This window comes from Heloderma suspectum, chromosome 1, assembly GCF_057233095.1.
Source record: "Heloderma suspectum isolate Gila_16-S chromosome 1, 16-S_ref, whole genome shotgun sequence".
Classification (NCBI taxonomy): Eukaryota; Metazoa; Chordata; class Lepidosauria; order Squamata; family Helodermatidae; genus Heloderma; species Heloderma suspectum.
Window position 1 is genome coordinate 75,233,252 of NC_139458.1, and position 15,644 is coordinate 75,248,895.

A 15,644-nucleotide genomic window follows, 5' to 3' on the forward strand; every position below is an offset into this window, starting at 1 on the left:
TTAAAATTCAAAGCCCTAAAAGGCTTGGGGCCAGGTTACCTGATCGTTTCCTCCCACATACATACATACATACATATCTGCCCAGATGCTAAGATCATCTTCAGCAGTCCTTCTCTGGGAGCTCCCGCCAAAGGAAGTGAGGTGGGTGGCTACTAAGAAGAGGGCCTTTTCTGCTGTTGTACCCATGTTTTGGAATGAGCTTCTCAGAGAGACTTGCCTGATATGTATGTTGTGCTCCTTTTGACGCCAGATGAAGACCTTGTTTTCCCAAGCATTTTAGTCTTTCAGTTTTTGTTGTTTTAAATCTAATCTTTGCATCGCTGCTAGGTTTCATTTTGGTTTTAATTTTAATTTTATACTTTATTTTTAAACTTTTATATTGTACTGTATCGTGTTGTATTTTATGGTTTTAATTGTTGTGAACTGCCCAGAGAGCTTTGGCTACTGAGCAGTATAGAAATGTAATAAATAAAAAATAAAAATAGATATAACAAACACCTCCAAGGATAAATGTATTAGTCAGTTAAACAGGCTGCAATGACATAAACCTGGAAGGGGGAGGGAAGGTAAAATGCTTTACTGGGGTACAACACTGCCAATTTTTGATTGAGGAGAGGGGACAGAAGTTAACATGTATAAGGGAAGGCTAAACTTGCACCTGCTGTATTCCTTTCACATGCAGATACAAATCTACAATTTTAGCACATCTAAAAACATGGAAGGTGCCAGTCAGTAGAGAGAAAGAGATGTGTAAATAATATTAAATATACATTTAGCATTTATTTAAGAAATCTTTCTAGGATTTTCCATGTAATTGATTTTCCTTTCTCCAACTAGGGCTTCTTTTAGACAAGAGTACCTTCAACCAGAAATAATTATTGTAAGTGAAGGGATAGATTAAATTTTCAGTTATTTTAATAGGTGGCAGTTTCTAACAGAGCAATTCTGTGGTCCCTGGGATAGTATCCCAGGGACCATACAATATGTTGAATTCCCCCTCCTGAAGCTGTAAACCAGTGGTAGGCAACTTGTGGCACTCCACATGTTCTGACCTACAAATCCCATCAGCCCTAGCCAGCACAGCCAAAGGTGAGGACTGATGAGAGTTGTAGGCCAAAACATCTGGAGGGCTATATGTTGCCCACCTTCCTCAAAGATATTATGATCTTGGGAGGAAGAATCAGAGATTGGATCCTTCCCCCCTCCCCCTCAATTCTACTGTGGAAAGCACTGTGGTGGCTGCTTTCTGAGGTCATAGATGTCATGAAGGGGGCATTCCGGTGCAGGTGGGGGAAGAGGCCATCAGATCCACAGGCCTGAGGATCTTACGGCCTCTCCATCGCCCTCCTGGCTACAACCAAGGTAGCCCATCTAGCTGAATTTTGTATTTTAAAATTGGGACAGAAGGTTAAATCGCCTCCATCCTTCTACCACCCTGCTTGCCTCTTGCCAACAGGGCACAGGATGGACAGAGACCTCCACTCTCAGAGCTCTCTGATCCATAGGACTGCTCTCTAAGAATGCTTTCTGTTTAACCTAGCAACACCTTTTTAAAGCCCCAGTACCAAAACTGTTATACATTATTTATCATCAACCAATTCCAATGTATGATTTCCATAATCAAATGTACACCGTTCATTCTCTAAGAAGCCCTGTTACAGTTTTTAATGTTGTTGCCCTTAACTGCAAGAACAGGCATGCAACACCCACATACTGAAGCACGGCCAAGAGCTGCCATTATGTGCTACCACCTGTAAAATATTATTGAAATAGTGTGCATTGCATCACAAGATTTTTTTTCTCCCTTAAACCACAACAGAAAAAAAAAGCAGGTAAACCAATAAGTGTCTATAACACTCCAGACAACCAATGAAACTATAAATATAACAACCAAACCAAATATTAATGGGAAGCCCTTAAAGAACAGCCTTAATCCCTAGGGAAACATATTTCCACTAGTATCAGCAGCAAGTGGGAGCACTGGTGCACTGATGGTGTACTTTAAAAAAATATAAGCATGAATAAAGAATTAAAGGAAGCAGGATTAGAGGTTCTGACTGACCACTGCTAGAGAGAATAGCTATTAATGCTAGTTAGTTGCTCAGACAACTATTACCCAACCATCTCACTCTTTGACAAAGGTGGTAATACTAGTCTCCATCTCACTACTTCAAGTATACTCGTATGATGATGGCAGGTGCACAATACTTCCCACCACAACCACCCTTAAATTTGGACCAAGTAACTTCCATGTCTTCAGAATTGCAAAGCTTTACTACTGAGAGTCATCTAAAGATGACTGACAGGAAAACTCAAAATATGACAGATTACATCAGAGGGTGGGTATTGGAAACAATATATAGTTGGTCCACACTAACTTTGTAAAGAATCTGGGGCACAAATTTGGTTTGGAGCAAGAAATTTGGCCTTACATTCTTTAGGCATTGGTTCCGTTCCCATGCTCATCTTCTTAACAATGCCCTCCAGGGCACAAACATTCTTCAGGGCTGTCCAGCTACAGAATTCTCTCATAGCATCTTCTCAATTTTGCTTGGCAGTTGGTGATGGAAAAACAATACGTTTTATGTTCATTTAAAAAAATGTATGACTGTTTTAAACATGTAACTAAAATTGTAGAGCCTTCTACTTCCCATGCTGCATAGTAACAAAAGCAACATAAAAAAAGGCCAAGCCTATAACTACATAAATTTCTTGAACTGAGGGCAGCAAATGTTTCCACCACACCTGTCCATTATACAATTCTTATAACATTAAGGATTGGTGCCTTAATTTTCTTTTTTTCCCTTTTTCCCTCCCCATCCCTTTTTTCTTTCTGTGTCATGTATTTTTAGACTGTAAAGCCAACAGCAGGGACTGTCATGTTTTTATTAATCTGGAATGTACCTTCCATTTTCAATAGCTACTCACTCCTATTTTGCCTAACATGGTAATGTGATACATTCTGGTACATCCTAGTATATTTTTAATGAACGAGAAGGAGATCTGGCGGCAAGGCGTAGCTGTGAGCAACTAACTTGCCCATCCTGTAGAACAGCAAGTCACGCCCATTTTCACTACAGCAGGCTGACTAGCCTCCTGGGAACCCAGAAGAGTTAGGAACTCTTTTCCACACTGTCTTGTTTGTGCACCAGGCACTGAGGAAACATTCTGCATAAATGACTCCTGGGGGCACCAAGCACTATGAAAACATGTAAGCCAGAGGGGCTTGCTTCTTCCATGTGTCCTTAGGCCAAAGCTACGTATCTAACATCAAGCTGCTTAAATGTAACTCTTTTCCTCCTGAGTAATATACTTTCAAATCAAGTTCTGATTGTATGCCTGAGTTAAACTGGGTTTTTACTTCCTCTCTTGTCACTGTATCAAAGAAGGTTTATTTATTTATTGTAATACTTTTATACGAAATATATTAAAATCCCTAAGCGATTCAATGTAGGTTCAATATCAAGGTGAAATGTAAAGATTATCAACTACGCTGTGTAAATAAAAATACATATCCTTGAACACTATTAACTCCCTAGACTTATACTGCAGGACAGATAAAGTTACAGTGCAATCCTAATGCCCAGATACACTGGCTGGAGGGGATCAGGCTGCCATGAAAATCCCCCAGTGGAGAAGAGCTGCACTGGTAGAGGGGTCCATCTGCCCCAAGGCTCCACCTACGTCTGCAGGAAGTTCCACGGGTATAAGATTACCCTCAACAGTGTGCCTGCCAAAAGGCCACAAAACAGGGTGTGGCTGGGGCAGATTTGAATCAATTCACTCCAAAGCCCTTCCACTGACCAGTGAGGTCCCTCAGGCTGGCATAGATATTTCCCCTCTCATTATAATTGATTGTGTGTGGGGGGGGGGGATTTCCAAGATCTGCCGGAAAAGAAACTATGAAAAATCAATGCTCCACCTCCTTTTCCAGGCTGTTTGTGTTCAGCCAAAGCTTGTGATGCATGCAGCCATGGCTCCACAGCAAATCTCTCCATCAGGCCACCTTGGGATTGCTCTGTTAGCTTTTAAAAATGCATTTATGTAAACAGCTTGTGCAATAATACCTTCAAACTAAGTTAATGGCAGAGTAATGTTGAATTCAGCACTGAAGGCAAAGATCTCGTACATTTTTGTAGGCAGGCTTTTAGTAGTTACTGATAGGTAGGAGAACAATTTAATTACATATTCTCTATTTTTACTGCTTTAAGTTCTGCATTTTAAAATGGTGGCCATGAAATGAGCAAATGGAAATTTTAAAATAAACGAATTCCATAGAAACAGAAGTGCATCAAGCACAGCCCAACAACTACACTACTGCAACATGCAGCTGGATGCCAAGTGGGGCAGTCAAGGTGCCCAAATTCAAACAAGCTTTTTCAATAACTTTGGGGGGAGATGGAAAAAAAACTATTTTTATATAAATACTTTCTCATTCTTTCCACGTTCCCTTTTCATTGGAGAGCTGTCCTCCCAGCTTCTTTTATTATTTAGGCTGCCAAGTTCACATATATTAACACAACTAAACATACCTCAAAAACCAGAGCAATATGTGCTTTTGCCAGGTTAACAAAAAGGATAAAGTATTAGCATAAATGTCTATTATACACACATTTCAAAACTGAGGGGGCAAACAGTTAAAAATTGAAGCTAATTCTCATGAGGTTTCCAGTGCACTGTTATTACCTCAAAAAGTGCATCACTTTAGTCTGCTTGGCAATTTGCCTCATGTGAACAACCTGAGGCAACTTATAGGTTCTGGGTTCATTCCACACCTGCTAACTCTGTCAAACCACATTAGGTCAGGAGAGTAGGAGGGACCAAATGGGGCACTCTTCCAATAAGCTATAATTACTGACTAGCACTGAATGAAATCATAGAATCACAGAATAGTAGAGTTGGAAGGGGCCTACAAGGCCATCGAGTCCACCCCCCTGCTCAATGCAAGAATCCCTGACAGATGACTGTCCAGCCTCGTCTTGAATGCCTCCAGCGTGGGAGAGCCCACCACCTCCCTACGTCATTGGTTCCATTGTTGTATTGCTCTAATAGATGTTGTACAAATTCTACACTTCTACAAATGTTGTAGAAAAAGCAGGTTTATTAGCACAGAAGACAATAATCCAAATAGTGGCAATAATCCAAAGGGCTAATGCCACAAGTATTAGTCAAAGTTCAGTAAAAGGACAAAAAAGGAACTCATTCACAAGACTGGGAGATGGAAGGCACTAAAGTGATCAGTAAAGTGCAGTAGCTAAAAGGTTTCCCAACAGGTAATTGTCCATACATTCCTAAGTAACATTTCAAGAAGGATACGCTGCTACCTCCATATCATTCTCCCATGGTCAATTTGGCTCCATTCCTATATTACAAAGAATAGTTCCATTGGTGAACTATTCTTTGTAGTTTGGGAATGGAGCCAAACTGGCCATGAGAGAATGATAACAGGTAGTAGTCCAACACATCTGGAGGGCACCAGTTTGGGAATACATTTAAGCTGCAATTCTAAACCCATTACTATACAAGAAATCCCACAGGACTTAATGGAACTTATTTCTAAGTAAACATGCATAGGACTGATCTGTTAGGACCACTACCAGTACTTCTAGCTCCTGTATGCCTGGTAATGAATGCAGGAATTGTTCCTACATGCAGTTACATTAGAGAAGACCCTGGTGAGAGGGGAAAGGCCATGAACTGACAAGTGAGTAGAGGGAATCTGGGGTGGGTATGTAAGTATATAAGCCTCAGTTGGCAGACACATAGGCACAGAGTGTAGACTCACTCAGGAAAGGCATAGCTGAAAAACATGATAGCATTAGGCTTTCATCTTCAACCCATTTACCCCCAATATCAATCAGGAATACTGCTAGTAATTATATTTCATCTTAAAGCAATTAGAGCTCTCTTCACAAGTTAATATGTATGAAGGGAGCATCACATGATTACCTGAGCCACATAGCTTTCCCTGGCCCCCACTTGCATACTAGGTGTGGACCTCGGCTGGGGAAAACCTATACATGTAGATCTCTAAGTGCACAGGATTCCCCAGGAACTGGAAACCTGATCATGCAGGGCTACAGCTCTTTAGGAAACCAAGATACAAAGGTTTTACCTCTGCAGACGTCCACACCTAACACATAGATGGCATGACCAAGGGAAGTCGCGTTACCTCACAGACTTGGCCACCAGAGTAGCCACACTCCCCGGTGAACACGTAAGGTTCCCTTAAGACATATAACACATGAAGGAAGCGTATGAAAGATCAGATTGCAACAATCAACAGTCTTGGGTGTCATTTTTTAAAGTTATTTTTGCAGGGGTCACTTTTTTAAAAAGAAAACCTCTCACTTAAAGTTAGCCATGGCAATTTTGTATTGCTTTATGTACAACAGTAGTTCTGCATTGTATTTACAAACATCTCTGAGGTTATGACTAGATTGCGCTCCTGTACTAAAACACTCAGGATGATGGTTAAGGCACACCAGTTTCTATAACCTGAAGAAGAGATATGAGCCAGCTTCTGATTTCACCAAGTAATCAATTAGCTGAATGGAATGGACATGGCCACCCAGGATTACATCAAAAGAGATTTGAACCCAAAGACAGCAGGACTACTACTTAAGGATAATAAAGATTCTAATGCCACCTTGAGAATGTATCAAGGTATTTGTTTCTGAGCCCTATTAAAGTGCTGGTGATTACTGGTCCATCTTGCTCAGTACCGTCTATACTGACTGGCAGCAGAGTGTTTCCCAGCCCAACCTGGAGATACCAGAGACTAAAACTGGAACCTTTTGCATTCAAAGCATGTGCTCTATCACGGAGCTACAGCCATACATTTGTCATCTTTATGAGGGAAGAGTAAAGTAGCACCTTGTCAGTTAAGCTATGGGAACATTTTTCCAAGAAGTGGGTACCAAGAATCTAATAGAAAAGTAACCTATCTCAACATGTTTCAACCTTTAGCATTCTCCATCGAGGATATAAGCGGAAGAAGGAAAATTAGCCTTAAAAAGCTTAGAAGTTTGTGAAATAAAGCTTTTTTGAAACAAAACTGTTTACTTGAGAACAGTATTAAAAATTGCTTCAAACACTTGGGCTTCTTATAGACTGTGAGTAGCATATATTAGGGTTTAGTGAGGGCTTGGTAGAATTTGACTTCTTAAAAGCCATTTTCATGCCGCTCTTTCAGCTAGCGTTGAGATTAAAGCTTTCTTCCTCAGCAATCAGACCTCATAGCAGGTTTTGCAACTAGTAGTACCTTTGTGCCATATAGGATACAATCCAGAACAGCCCCATGCCCATGTATGCTAGCAAAATTTTCTAGCCCTGTTATCCCTCTTCAGACAGTAGTGCCTGAACCTCAAGAACTAACTCCAAGTTGACATATCCATCCTCTCTCACATATTCTCCTTCAACCTTTACAATATCACAATGAGAAAAGGCATTTTCCCTTCTTTGGCAAATAAACTAAAGCCAGGTATGGAACCGGCCAAAATTAAAGATGACAGAAGCTTTAGTTCAGTAACCTAAGATCTGGTAAAATGTCTAATAAGCAGAACTTTATCTAATTTTTACATATAAAAATACCCAATTCTCCCACTCCTCCAGCAGCCATTCCATCAGGCTACAGCAGAAGCAGAGAAGGAAAGCAGAGCCTGCTGAGGAGGCAGCCTCATTGGGCTTTGCCCCTGACTGACATCCAGCAGCCATTCCATCAGGATGTACAAGAGGGAAGAATGAGCAAGACCCCTCCATCTGCTCAGCTGAGAGACCTGAAATTTTTGACCTCTCCTCTTCTTTGAACTGTTTCCGCTCCAGCTTGTCATGGTAAGAAGACCAACAATATCTGGCTATGTTACAGCTAGTCATTATAAGAACCTTGTAACTTTAATTATCAATGCCTTCGTTTTCTTGTTTTCCTTTCCCCTCCACATCTCCTTTTCCTTCAGTATAATGTATTTTTAGACTGTAAGCCTGAAAGCAGCGACTGTCTTGTTTTTCATTGATCTGTAAGCTGCTTTGGGAACCTTTCTACCCTGCGCTTCAGCTAGAAACACTTCAAATGAAATAAATACTCCTCCATAAAAGTATTGTGCAAGCATCTTACCCAGCTCATCCAGAGAACATCCAATTACAACATTTTCACTTCTTCTAAAATTTAAGTTTGTGAAATTTTGTTCAGAGGGCATTCACACCATTATGATGCATGGGTGGTTATTACAGCACATATGAAACAAGTCTTTCTGAATCTAGGAGAAGCTCCAGGTTTAGAAGAGCTAACTACAGGCTTCACCATCATTAACATTAGCCTTCACTATCATGAACCCATGAGTAGCAACAGTAGGAGTAAGTTAATTTAACAATGCAGTGAGACAAAAAAAAAATACGTAATACGGAAGACTTAGTCCCTTAATGTCACTGCAAAGCAGCCGAGCTGATAGATACCACCTTCAATACCAATATTTGGCTATTAAGAGAATAATTATGAATAACCACCACTTAGCTTATTTAGGTCCACCAAGTATAGATTGTCAAATTTACTGAAGTGCTGTTTAAAAAAACCTCAGCTCTACTTCTCAAATGAGAAACAGAATGAAGCCACAAATTTATTAATAAATATCAACTCGGAAATGTTACCTAAGTTAACAGAGATTCTTTGGAAGCAGAGCCATATCACCCTGGAAACGTGAAACTCAGAACAATCTGGCACATATTTTCCCCTAGTTATAAAATGATATTTAACATAGTTAACTTTTAAAAAAAATCCAGAACTATCAAACACCAGATCTTTTTAAACTGAAGATTGAGCTGACATAGAACAGACAAAAATGACAGGTTGGGCCATTTATATACAAGTTAGTCAAGAAACCCTGGGGTAAAGTCCTCCCCCTCTAAACCCCAACTCCACTTAAAATAAAAAGAAGCATAACAATTTGCCCTAGTTGAGGGTAGCTTAAAAACCAAACAAATGTGTACAAATAAAACACTAAGGGTTCAATTCTATGCATGTTTAGACAGAAAAAATCCTACAACTCCAAGCATTCCCCAGCCTCCGTTCCACATTGAGGCCCCAGACTGAGGCACCTAACTCATGCCAACTGGCACAGTTATTTTTCCGCCCACTGAAAACAATAGCAGGGAGGGGAGGACCAGATCTCCTGGAAGAAAAGCCAGCAGAAAGAAGCACACAGCTCCTTCCATCCTGGCCACATGTCCTGGCAGGGCTCTGGATGTAGTGGTGGCGTCACAGCAGATCTCTCCCCATTGGTTGCTCTGCCCATCATGCTTATAGAACATCTAGAAAATAGCTAATTTTTAAACTCTATTTAAAACATCCAAAGATATCACCACTTACAATATTTAAGAACTCAATAATGTTCAAGTATAGACTGCATTGTTAAATGATAGGAACTTCTACAAACAGGGGAACAGTGCAACACCCAAAGGACAACAAACAAGTATTTTGCTGACATATCAAAAGGTAATCCCAACTTTCGCTAGGAATAGTTTTAGAGGTGATGATAAGAAAACAGCTTTTAGAAAGGTAACCAAACTGCAGGATTTACATTTTTAGAACAACACTGGAGCTCTTCCTACTTCCCAGTGGGGTATCCCAAATATCCTGTAAGCAGTGAATATTAAGCAGCAAGCCCCTTGGTGCAAAGACTGAACTATTGATATGGAGAAAACTGTGCCTCTTTCTTTCATGGAAGAGAAATACTATAGTACTATAAATGAAGATGAATACAAAAGGAATTCAAGGGGGAGCTCAACCCCCTTTCTCTCTTTCAGCTCTTGTAGATTGTCTAAATCAATGGTTGTCTTCTAGCTTTTCAATTTGTCCTCCTCCATCTACAATAGAAAAAGTGAAACCCTCTAGCTCAACATACATAAGCATTAAACTAAGTAAGAAAAAAAGGAAATCTTATTAGTAAGTTCAAACACATTTCAATATTAGGATAACAATCATATCTACAAAATGGCTTGCTTAACTAGATTCTAGAATATATACTAAACTTATTAAAGGTAAACACCAGATATATGATAACAGAAAAAGTAGGTGAATAAACTATTTGCAAGTTTATTTTTATAAATATAAAAGTTTCATTTTAACTAAACATTTAAAATAAAATAAAAGTGAGTACTATCTCACTTAAATACACATGACCATTACTTACAATGGGAAGTTCAGCCACATTTCCTATAAAGAAAGGGTGGGGAACCTGTGGTCCTCCAGAGATTGCTGAACTACAACTCCCATCATCCATGGCCACTGACCATGCTGGCTGGAATTGACAGGAGCTGGAATCCAACAACTCTGGAAGGACACAGGTTCACAATCTCTGCTCTAAAGAGATCCAACAACCCTGTTCCTCCCCATAACTGTGTATATAAACTGGAAAGGTTGGCTCAGTATTGTCAGAGAAGGATCCCCTCCCACATATGCAGAGCTGTGCACACAGTTGGGGGAATGAAACATGCCACAGAAAACCCCTCCCACATATGCAGAGCAGTGCACACAGTTGGGGGAATGAAACATGCCACGTGCTATTTCAATTTATACTATGTTTCTTTAATCTGAAGATCAAATCTATGTCTGCTAGGAGACAGAAAGCATTCCAACTCAAACTTCAACCAAACAAGGCCAAGCCTACAGTCATTTTAGGAATAAATTTCATTGAGCCACTAATATTGCCAACATTTCAAACAAAAGACAAATGTACTATTTGCAAGTTTATTTTTATAACTCTGTCACACTGTTCAGCAGCTTAAGTGAACTGACTTTAAGTAAATCCAACTACACAGATGATTAAGACAGAAGCTAATGGGTTGAATCCAGCATTTGCCTCCTGTGGATGGAAGGACTCCTTCCATCTGCAGAAGGCTTCTGAGCCAGTGGAGGCATTGCTCTTTGTGGATCCCCTACTCTCCCTATAGGCCCTCAAAACTCTGCTGCTGGGAGACAAAAGGCTACTGTAGGGTATATGAGTGGGGAACCAGTATCCAACATGCATGCAAGTACATGCAATGTTTGAGCACTTTACATACAGAAGACAGCTGATCGGGAAAAGCAGTTCATGGATATAATCTTCATCTGCTCCCCTCCCCCAACAGGTGATCAATTCTGGTCATTTGTTATGCAAAAGGAAAAAGAGGGCAGAAATTGGGTATACAAGTTTTTTCTGCTTGACCATCTCTGCAATGGGCCTTTTGGGGAAAAAAATAGTGAAGTTGCCCATTGCTGAGCTCTGACAATTAACCAATATGATGTTTATTCTGGTATAAACGTTTGTGGATATTGTTATTTATGCTGGAATAAATTTGAGGTGCCACAAAACTCTTTGTCGATTTTGCTGCAACAGACTCAAACATCTACCCCTCTGGAATCAGTATACTGACAACCTGACTTATGGAAAGTAGAGATAGTGTATACATTATAAACTTTTTGCAATAAATACTACCGTCAAAACTTAATTTATACTTTTCCTTATGCCTCCAAAGTGGAATAAGGTGGTGTGCATTGTTCACCTGCACACAACGATCATAAATGACTAGCCTCCAACTCCAAGCAAAATTACGGACACATGTTGCACAACAAGATGCAAAAAATTTTTATGAAACTTATTTACAATTTAAATGCAGAAAAGTGCACACCTCACATGTAGTGGAGGGGAGGGTCTGAGTCACAGTTTCATCAGGAAAGGAATAATTTAAAGAGGAAGGACCAATCTTCCTTTAGCTAGACAGACTGGAATCTACTGAAACCCAACACCTTTACCAGAAAAGCACAATGAACATTGCAAAGATTCAACCTTAGTACAGTCACCAAAAACCAGGATTTCCTAAAATAGCTCATTAAGAATCAATGCAGATTTTTTAGAAAGTCATCCTAGAGAAAAAGAGTTGTAGAAAAATTTGAAGTCTGAGTTTATTATAGAGAAAAAAATAATGAATAGCGCCAGTCAAGGTTAGATAAGGAGAGTTTCCTATTATAAGCACTGTCTGTCCTGGGTTTTTTTCCCTAAATGCAGAGAAGTGTATTCCTCAGCAAATAAACACAATCTATGATTAGCCAATGTATATATTTTAAAATCATACCATGGGACCTGTTCGTTACCAAAATAGAACATTTAAAAAAGAAAATAACATGTAGTTCTACTTCATTTATAATCGACTTTCACTGTTTAATTTAAACACAAATAACAACCACCTACCTGTTCTACAAGATCCAGTTTTAAGGCATTCCTTGATCGCTTCCCTGAACTCCAGGGACAGAAACTACGTTTCATTCCTCCACTCCCTTTCCCACATTATAAACATGCAGAATATCCCCAACGGCATTACCTTTGAATTAGCTAATTATTATCATGGTGTCCAAACTGGCTCAGAACAAACTAACCACAGCAAAGCTGGCAACTAAAACTGCTTTCATATTTGGAGTTGGACCAAAAAAAAAAAAAAGCCCTTTAGATATAAATGAAAAGTTTTGAGATGGGATAGATATAATCCACCCACCCCCGCCAAGGAACAGGATAAAGGTGTATCACTCTTGTTCAGTGTTACATGTTTCTCTCCTGGTTTTTGAGAGTTTGATTATTTTCAGCAAGTAACTCACTCCCCTTCGTTTCCTCATAACGACTATTTCGGCCCATCCTCCCCCCCCCCCCAATTCCTTTGCTAAGGGGAAAAAAGCACGTATGCACAAAACCCACTGCTACTGCTGCCCGCTTCTTTCCACTCCAGCCGTCTCTCAGTTTTGCCCGCAGGAAAAATAATCAACTTGCTCAATATGTTAGGGGGAAATACGCGTCCTCCTTTTTTTGTTTTTCTGGAAAAGAGATGAATCCACGAAGTAACAGAAAGGGGATGGGAAAAAGGAAAGCAAAGTGAATACCGCTGCTTCTCTTTTCCTTGTTTAAACTGGGGGCAGGGTGAGCAACTAAGCTCTTCTTGCTGATCAGTCGCAGGCAAAGCTCCCAGACTTTCTGTGCAGCTCATTCTTGGGGATATGAGGGAATATTTGTACAGGGGGCACCGATAAGAGAGGGAGGCAGAATCCTCCTCTCTTCTCAGACTAATCAATCAAAGAAGCAGGAGCTCCCATTTAATGAATTTGGGAATAGAGGAGACGACCTATCACGCAGCAGAGGAATACGGGACTTCGGGGGGACCAATAGCACAGAAAACTCAAGGTCTCAGGAGTCAATTACCAGGGAGGGGAGAGAGAGCGTGTAGAAAGGAAGACTGAAGGACGGAGGCTCTCGGGGAAGTGGGGGAGAGGAATGAGGGGGCGTGTTTCCCGCACCCGTTTCATTCAGGTCGTCGGGTTCCTCCTACTGCGACTGCCACAGACTGAGGGAAAAGCCTGGCTGGAGGACGGGGGAAGGTCTGCTCTGCTCTGCTCTGTCCTGTCTTCGCCTCCCCTTCCCCACCAACGCCCCGGGTATGTGGAGGAGGATGTATATATGCATGTCTCTCGTCAGGTTCAGCCACACTCGGGGACTACAGTGGAAGGAAGGAGACGGGGGGGGGGGGGTGCTACCGAAGCGTGCCCTTCCAGCTGCCCAACCCAGCGCCGTGCAGCCAGCCAGCCAGCCAGCCAGCCACATTAGAACTCACCCAACAAAGTTGCCGGTGCCGCTTCTGCAGGAGCTGCTGCTCGCTCCCTCCCCAGCGCCCGGGATGAGCTCACCCAGCAAGTCTGCCTGCTCCGCCTGCTACCAGTCGAACTCTCGCGAGAGAAGCCGCGACTCTGCTGCTTCGGCCAGCGCCACACGCCTCGCCGAAGAGACAGGCAGGGAGGCTAAAGGAGCCTCGGCAGTTTCTATGGTAACGGCCAAGCGCCGGCCTAGCCGCGGATGGCGAAGCCCGCGCGAAGGCAAAGCGGTCCGTGCGGGTGTCGTTGTTGTTGCTACTGCAGTAGCTTCCTTCTGCCCTCAGCAACAGCGCTGAGCGTCGGAGACGCGCGCTGCGTCCTTGCAGTTGCAGCAGTGGCTATACGGACGGAGCTGGAGGGAGGGGGTGCCTGAGCGACCCCAACAGCTTCTTCGCGTTGGCCGCTACAGGCAGCCTACTAGCGTCTGACATCGATAATACAAATGCTGCTGCTAAGAGGGAGATTAAATTCTCCCCCGTGGTTTCTCCTTTATAAATTCAGTGCGGGGACTGGTACCACGGGCCTTGGAATCTGATAACGCTTCACTGCCCAAACGCGAAGGTGCAGCAGAAGCCTTCACATACAGCGGCGGCTCCCATAGTAAGCAGTGACTCCAACCACGAAGGGAAAAAATATTTTTAGCATCGCACAAACTAGCCAATCCAATGCGTGTTTACTCGGAAGTAAGTCTCACTGGAGCTTACTCCCAAGGTAAATGTGCACAGGATTGAACCCTAATTCAAGAAGTTTGACAAACTGTCACAATTTTATTAAAGCTCCAATATTCCATCCATACTTAACCTGGGAGTAAACCCTAGGGAACATACTGGGACTTCAGAGTAATTACATACAGGATTAGGATGCATTACTCTAATTTTCACTAAATTAAAAATCTGAAAATGAATTCCACCTTTTTAAAAAAAAGGACTGCAAGACAGCATACAAGATTCTCCTGTTCACCATTCTATCCGTACAACAACCCTGTGTGGTAAGTTAGGTTGAGAGCAACTGGTCCAAGGTTCATGACTTCATGAGGATTTGAACCTCATCCTTCCCATACCTAGTCTGAGCATCTTAGCCATTACACAAGTGCATTTGGAGGTATGGGTATTAACACCCAATTAAAAAAAAAAAAAACCCTACCTCCAAATAATTATTTTACAGACAAAACTAAAAAACACCAAATGGTGCAGAGGAAGATGATGTGGCTCACCACTATGTCACAGATAGTGACACTCATGCAACCACATCCTACATAGTAATCATAACAGCACCATATTTTCACAGCTACAAAACAGCACACTATGACCACTTGGAAAACCATGATGCAACTTACAATGATAAGTAAGGTCCCATGGCAAGCGACTCCAACAAGAAAAGGAGTCCAAGTTGGGTGGGAGTTTTTAAAAAAGAAAATTCTGAAGGCACAATTGCAACCAATTCCAACAAGAAAAAAAGGTGGAAGACAACAGAAGAAGCCAATGTGGCTTCACAAAAAGCTAAGAGATGACCTGAAAACAAAAAAGTACACATATAGGAAGTGAAAGGAAGGCCAAGCAACAAAGGAAGAGTACAGGCAGGTAGCACAGAATTGCAGGGATGGCATCAGGAAGGCTAAAGCTGAGAATGAGCTGAGGTTAGTGAGGGATGCTAAAAGCAACAAAAAAGCTTTCTTCAGCTACGTGCACAGTAAAAGACAGAGGAAAGAAATGGTAGTTCAGCTATTAAATAAGGATGGCAAAATAATAAAAGAAAAGGCAGAAGTGCTTAATTCCTACTTTGGCTCGGTCTTCTCCCAAAAGAGGGTCTATGACACACACACACCCTGGCAAAGGTGAAGTACAGGCTGAAGGGGCAGGATTGTAGCTTGCAGCACAAATAAGTCATATCTGCCTTGCCCTCATCCTAGCAGTCCGCTAATCAAATATGCTCAATAATATGCTGACCTACACCTGAGCTGAAATGAATACTCTACCTTTTA

The 15,644-nt window shown here is 41.5% G+C and overlaps 1 protein-coding gene across 5 annotated transcripts in view; it reads right to left on the reverse strand.

The window, feature by feature from the left end:
- SIPA1L1 (signal induced proliferation associated 1 like 1) overlaps window positions 1-13,928 on the reverse strand; it is a 257,448-nt gene extending 243,520 nt beyond the window's left edge. For 2 of the 5 annotated variants that reach the window (XM_084847839.1, XM_084847824.1), the window contains exon 1: window positions 13,627-13,760. The gene's annotated coding sequence lies outside the window, so the exon portion shown is untranslated. Of the gene's footprint in view, window positions 1-13,626 lie in introns of all 5 variants that reach the window. The other 3 variants (XM_084847797.1, XM_084847814.1, XM_084847829.1) reach the window with 3 other exon arrangements.
- Window positions 13,929-15,644: the final 1,716 nt, after the last annotated feature.